Source organism: Mixophyes fleayi, chromosome 10 (genome assembly GCF_038048845.1).
Source record: "Mixophyes fleayi isolate aMixFle1 chromosome 10, aMixFle1.hap1, whole genome shotgun sequence".
NCBI lineage: Eukaryota > Metazoa > Chordata > Amphibia > Anura > Limnodynastidae > Mixophyes > Mixophyes fleayi.
The window spans coordinates 99,667,623-99,674,346 of record NC_134411.1 but is presented as its reverse complement, the minus strand read 5'-3'; the positions used below and the strand labels follow the sequence as shown (position 1 = coordinate 99,674,346).

Below are 6,724 nucleotides of genomic sequence, written 5' to 3'. Positions count from 1 at the left end.
GCGACCACACCCTGCTGTTTAATTGATAAGATCCATTCACTAATCTGTGTGTTGGTGTAACGTGAGCGTTAAACACAGAACCTGAGCCTGAGTGAGCTCAGACGGACACCAGATACTCAGGCTGGCAGCGGGAAGTTGGGGGCTCACTATATAGACAGTCAGGGAGACGTAGAGACCACAAGAGGGGAGACATAGAGGAGATCGGTCTCACATCCATCAGCTGCAGCTCGCTGGGTTCTCTCAGTCAGTGTGAATGATGGCCACATTCCTCCCCGTGAGTACATACCTTGTATACAGTGGTGTGTGCTCTAACGTGTGTGCTTAGCATGTAACGTGTGTGCTTAGCATGTAACGTGTGTGCTTAGCATGTAATGTGTGCAGGGAGTGCAGCAGGCCTGGATTGTATGGTTCTTGTATGTATATTTTGGGGTAAATGTTGGAATTATTAAGTCTACAGCAGGTCAAGATTGGGGTGTAGTGTCACGTATGTATAGCTATATTTTGGGGTAAAAGAGTTGGCATAATGAGAGTGCAGAGGTCAGGATTGGGACGTCAAGGTATGTATAGTGTATATTGCGGTGCATGCTGGAATAAGTGTACAGGAGGTCAGGATTGGGGTATAAAAGGTATGTATAGTGTATTTTGGGGTGCACGCTGGAATAATAGTGCAGGTGGTCACGATTGGGGCATTAAGGTATGTATAGTGCATTTTGGGGTGCACGCTGGAATAAGAGTGCAGAGGTCAGGATTGGGGCATTAAGGTATGTATAGTGTATTTTGGGGTGCACGCTGGAATAATAGTGCAGGAGGTCAGGATTGGGGCATTAAGGTATGTATAGTGTATTTTGGGGTGCACGCTGGAATAATAGTGCAGGTGGTCACGATTGGGGCATTAAGGTATGTATAGTGTATTTTGGGGTGCATGCTGGAATAAGAGTGCAGAGGTCAGGATTGGGGCATTAAGGTATGTATAGTGTATTTTGGGGTGCACGCTGGAATAATAGTGCAGGAGGTCAGGATTGGGGCATTAAGGTATGTATAGTGTATTTTGGGGTGCACGCTGGAATAATAGTGCAGGAGGTCAGGATTGGGGCATTAAGGTATGTATAGTGTATTTTGGGGTGCACGCTGGAATAATAGTGCAGGAGGTCAGGATTGGGGCATTAAGGTATGTATAGTGTATTTTGGGGTGCACGCTGGAGTAAGAGTGCAGGAGGTCAGGATTGGGGCATTAAGGTATGTATAGTGTATTTTGGGGTGCACGCTGGAATAATAGTGCAGGAGGTCAGGATTGGGGCATTAAGGTATGTATAGTGTATTTTGGGGTGCACGCTGGAATAATAGTGCAGGTGGTCACGATTGGGGCATTAAGGTATGTATAGTGCATTTTGGGGTGCATGCTGGAATAAGAGTGCAGAGGTCAGGATTGGGGCATTAAGGTATGTATAGTGTATATTGGGGTGTATGCTGGAATAAGGGTACAGGAGGTCAGGATTGGGGCATTAAGGTATATATAGTGTATTTTGGGGTGCACGCTGGAATAAGGGTACAGGAGGTCAGGATTGGTGTGTATTTGCATGCATGTACTATATAATTGGTGGTGATGAATGCAGCAAGCCACAATTGGGATGAATGTGATGTATGATCGGTGTATTTTGGGGTGAGTACTGGAATGATGAAACGTTCTACAGGCTAGGATTGGGGCTCAGTTACCAGTGTATATCGGGATGCATGCTGGAGTAACGAGATGCCGGAATCAGCACACGGTAACCTGTGTGTTTCAGTGTAAATGTAGGTAGGTTACAGGCAGCATTGGTAAATATTAATATAACCACATCATATTTAATAGTAATATTATTGCAAAAAACAGCAGAGGTAACATAGAATCAGTTATATAGTTAACGTGGCTGGAAAAAGTCACAAGTTCACTTAATTGTAACAATGTTTAAGCCAATTTTATCTCTAGTACTGATCATAGTTAATACTTTGCCCCCTTCAGCATGCCTCATGCTATGGTAATAAGCCAGCCCTACAACAGATGGGCATGAACAGGAGATGTCTGTCCTTCCTGGGCACCCCACCGTGTTTAATGAAGCGCCGCAGTCGCCGAGCGCGACCCACCTCCGAGCTGACGCTCATACAGCTCACTCAAATGATCAGGGTCCTCCGGCAGCTCCCTTGCAAAAACCCAGAAGGACCACAGATGGACGGTGCCAGGTAAAACTCCAAATACATCTGTTTTCCCTTCAATCTGCACATTTTACCTGCCCTGAGTGTTATACGGTTCTTATAAAGCAGACAACGGTCAGTATAAGACCATGACCTGGCAGAAGGTCATTGTGAGCAGAGGTCAAAGGTTGACGGGCGGCTGTGCATCCTATTTGATAAAACAATAATTTATGCATAAATGTGGGGTATCCCACAGCAACTCATTAGGTTTAGTTTATATTTTCCCTCTGTATCTGTCTAATGTACATGAGATTAATGTATACTAATATCCTTATTGCAGACATTATCCAAGATTCTATAAAGGTGTCACAGCCTACTTAGAGTTTAGCCTTCGCATTATGGAGAGATAAAAAGAAGCAATAGTGGCTTTAATATTAATTGGATAGGAGTCTTTCAATATTCAAAAAGTCACATAGTAACTGTATACATGTCAGAAAGTAGCGCTCTAAAATCCAGACAGAGAGTCCTGCACAAGGCGTGCTTAGATGTACTCGCTTAATAGTATTCCTGGGGATCAGGCAAATATGCCAGCATCAGAACCGGTCAGGGGCCCAGGGACTGGCTAAACAGCTGGAAACCGAGTTTTGGCTGTTGTGTAAATTAAAGAGCTGAAGGTCAAGTTTTAGGTGGACTTTCCATGTTCTACATCAGGGACGGGCAGCCTGAAACACTTTGGGGGCTGCATGGTGCACCGTGGTCCAACGATGCTCTCCTGACACCTGGTCGGGGCAGTGTGCCGTTGATCACTCTGCCTGCAGGAGCAAAGATTGCATGGTTGGCTGCGGCAGCCAAACGGGGCCATGCCGGACCCCACATCTGCGATGTTGTGTGATCGTAACATCTGGACCTCTAGCTAAAACTAAATTATAAGTCCTGGGTGGAGGAGATATCCTCTAAATGCAATCATATCTCCAATGATCTCAGAGGATGGTGCAAATTGTAACAAACATGAAAGGTTGGAGGTTGACAAAGGTTGACTATACCCAGGACATATGTGCTTTGGTGGGGTCTACGTGCTTTACAATATTATTATTATTATTATCATTTATTTGTTAGGCGCCACAAGGTGTCCGCAGCGCCGTACATAGTACAAACAGTAAACCATACAGGGTTAAACAGTACAGAACAGTAAACACAAAGTACCAGTGCTTCAGAAACTCCAGGACAGACAAATGGAGTAAGGACGGAGCAGAAGAACAGGTGGGGAGACACGGGGGAAGAGGGGCCCTGCTCAAACGAGCTTACATCCTAAGGGAGGGTGGACGAAACAGACACAAGAGGGAGCGGTGATACCAGGGGAGAGAGGGAAGAGCGAGCAGAGTAGGTGAGGGGTTAGGTGGATGGTTGGTAGGCTTTAAGGAACAGGTGAGTTTTAAGTGCTCGTTTGAAGGAGCACAGCTTGGGAGCGAGACGGATGGAACGAGGGAGGTCATTCCAGTGAAGGGGGGCAGCTCGGGAGAAGTCTTGGGTAGAATATCCACCTAGGCCTATCCTTCACTATTATCTCATAGGGACGACACTGGTCGACCCTCCTCGCTAGTATGCCACCATCCTGACATACTGTTTATTGTATTCCAGCAAGACCGCTGTCCGTGGTGTGTCTCGTTCCTGCCATTCCAAGATCTTGGGAAGCTGTTGTCTATCTGTGCCCAGGATCACAATGAACAAGCAGGCTGAGACCTGATGGTGCACAAGATTCTTCATCCTGACAATATGCCATGGACTGGGCACCGTCCTATACCAGTGCAATGCGCAGAAAAGTGGTCTTCCATGCCAGCTGCAATAATCTTTACGCCATGATCAAATCTATAAAAAAATGCCCTCCATTCTCCAGTGAAGAAATATAGATTCAATAGTGACAGGAGTGTCCGGCGTTACCACCAACGGAACCGTCGTCACCGCTGGCTCTGGTAAGAGGGGAGACATCACCGACGATATTTTAAAATATAAAGTGAACTAAAACAGAGGTAACAACGCCACCACATACACAACGGTGGACGACACGTTTTACATCCCAGCAAATATGGCAGACAGCAGAGATTACCAGCCAATCACTAGAGACATCACTGCGAATGTGTCTAAATGGCATCCATCTGCCATCTTCCTACATTCTTTTCATTATCTCCCACTTTGACTGCTGCAACCTTCTGCTATCTAGCCTTCCGCTCACCCATCTTTCCTTCTACAATCCATCCTAAACGCCGCGGAGAGACAGATGTCATCTCCTGACGCTTCAACACTCTGCAAATCCTGACATCGTCTTTCCATTCGCTCCAGAATTCAATCCAAGTTATTCACTCTCAACCACTCCTCTTCCTCATACAACACTGATCTCCACATGAAATATTCCCCCTCTCAGATCTACCAAACCTATGACTCTCCTCCACTCTGATAACTACCTCCCAGACTCGCCAACGCCTCTTCTTCATACATCGCTGACCTCCTCACAACAAAACTCCCCCTCTGGCCCTCTTCGATCTACCACGATCTACTCCGCTCTCATAATTACCTCCAAGACTTCTCTCCTCCAACCTTTAATCTCTCTTAAAACCCACATTTTCACTACAGCCTATCCTGCCCTCGCCTCATACTACTCCCTCTGCATGTTTTACCAATTCCAGTCCCTGGTCCGCTCAGAGTCCCTCTAGACTGCTCACGAGCAATGGGCTCTCTACCCTACGTCTCATGTCTGTATGTACTCTATTTTTATGTGCAATATGTATAATCTGACTCTCCAGCTCGGTGGAGCTTTGTGTCACCTTATAAACGATGATGACGAGTAAAGAAAAATAAAATTCTGAGGTTGTAATGTGAACGGTGTTTCAATAAAGATATTTTATATACTTTCTAGAGAGTGAATATTGTATCCTTTATTACAATATATAAATGCAGTGGTCCATGAAGACTAAGCCATGTCTAGATGGCAGAACTTGTCTAATGTCCATGGAGATACACACAGTAAATGTTGGGTTTGCAGGGTTAGCTTTAAATACTTTTTATTTGAATCCATTCTTCTTTATATCATCATAAGAGACCAAAAGCAGAGATATCCTATGGTCCGATTCACTTAGCCGCGAGGTTCTGTAGGAGTAGCATTCGCTATGTTTAGGAAATGATCTTTGCTTATGTTTTGCTCGCACCTTATAGGGGTGCAAACAAAGATGAGCAATGTTATCATAACTGCTGTTTTTATAACGAAACGAATGAACCTTGTGGCTAAGTGAATCAGCCCCATTTAATGATGCCGCAATCTGTATCTATCCTCTTTTTATGTAGAGTACAGTGTAATTGTTTTATCACATTTATTAAATATAAATCGAGCTGGAAGAACCACCACTAATGAAATCACGTAATATTACCAGTGACAGATATACAGATAGACGCCATTATTAATTACTTACAGGAGCTAGTAACAGTGTAGTCAGCAACAAAACCTGAATTTAATGCAACTACTAATCTGGGACAAGAGATGCCCGACACCCTGGGCTCTGCTGTTTACAGACATTATGGGTGGTTGGTCCTGGACCTAGAACTAGGTACGCAGAGGCTGGGCAGAAGGGCTGGCGATGACCATCCACCAATCAGAGTGGTCGGAGGTCTCCACACACTGATCAGTGGATAGTTCCAACCATCTACCAATCAGAATGCAGGAAGCGGTTAATCTTTCTTTCCAGTGGACCAATAGACAGCATGGATGGAACCGCGGGAGGGATAAAGTAATTAACTTGGGGCAACCACCATAGAAATGGGATCTGCATTTCATTACTAATACAGAATACTGGTTGGAGGGTGTTATCATAAGAGCCAACAGAAATCTGAGATGTATATAGTAAATCCAGTACAAGTCTGGAATCTGTATAGTAAAGACCATGATGGATGGGGGCGGTCATTAGAATGCTCCGTGTATTGTAAATTAGTCCTTAGAATGCTGTCTGTATTGTAAAGAATGTACTAGAATGTGGCACCTATTATAAGTACCTAGAAAAAGTTACAACTTAGCAGCTATAAAAAATAAATAAATGTGTGAACGCAATGGATCAAAGATGGAAAAATAAGACTATATTTTAAATTTATACATATATTTTCAGATTACTGCTTTGTTTGTAAGCAGTAAAAAATAATTTTAAAATACTTTAAAAAGTAGAAAATGCAGAATATACACTGACATTTTTAAATGAGTATTTTTTTGTAATTATGATCATTTAAATGATCTTTTTAAAGAAACCGGTACATAAAAAAATAGTTCTAGCTTCCTTCCATTTTACAGATTCTCAGCAGTAAGGAGGATTCGCATAGTGATTAGTGCATCATGAGGTTGAGTTCGTTCACATCCACCTTATCTGGAATAGATAAGATGAGGACAGGATCGCATGGAATATTCCTCTCCCCAGTATCTAAATAAGACAACACTTTCTGGTGCTGGGAAGAGGTGTTCAATCTGATCAGTGGTCACGGTGCGTGCGGAGAAAATGACACGGCAACCAATAAACACATA

At 43.9% G+C, this 6,724-nt stretch overlaps 1 long non-coding RNA gene across 1 annotated transcript; it reads left to right on the top strand.

Moving 5' to 3' along the window:
* LOC142103664 (uncharacterized) lies at positions 1–5,025 on the top strand. Its single transcript, XR_012679410.1, has 3 exons — positions 1–274; positions 2,000–2,217; positions 3,808–5,025. It is a non-coding gene; the product is annotated as an uncharacterized LOC142103664 (long non-coding RNA).
* Positions 5,026–6,724: the final 1,699 nt, after the last annotated feature.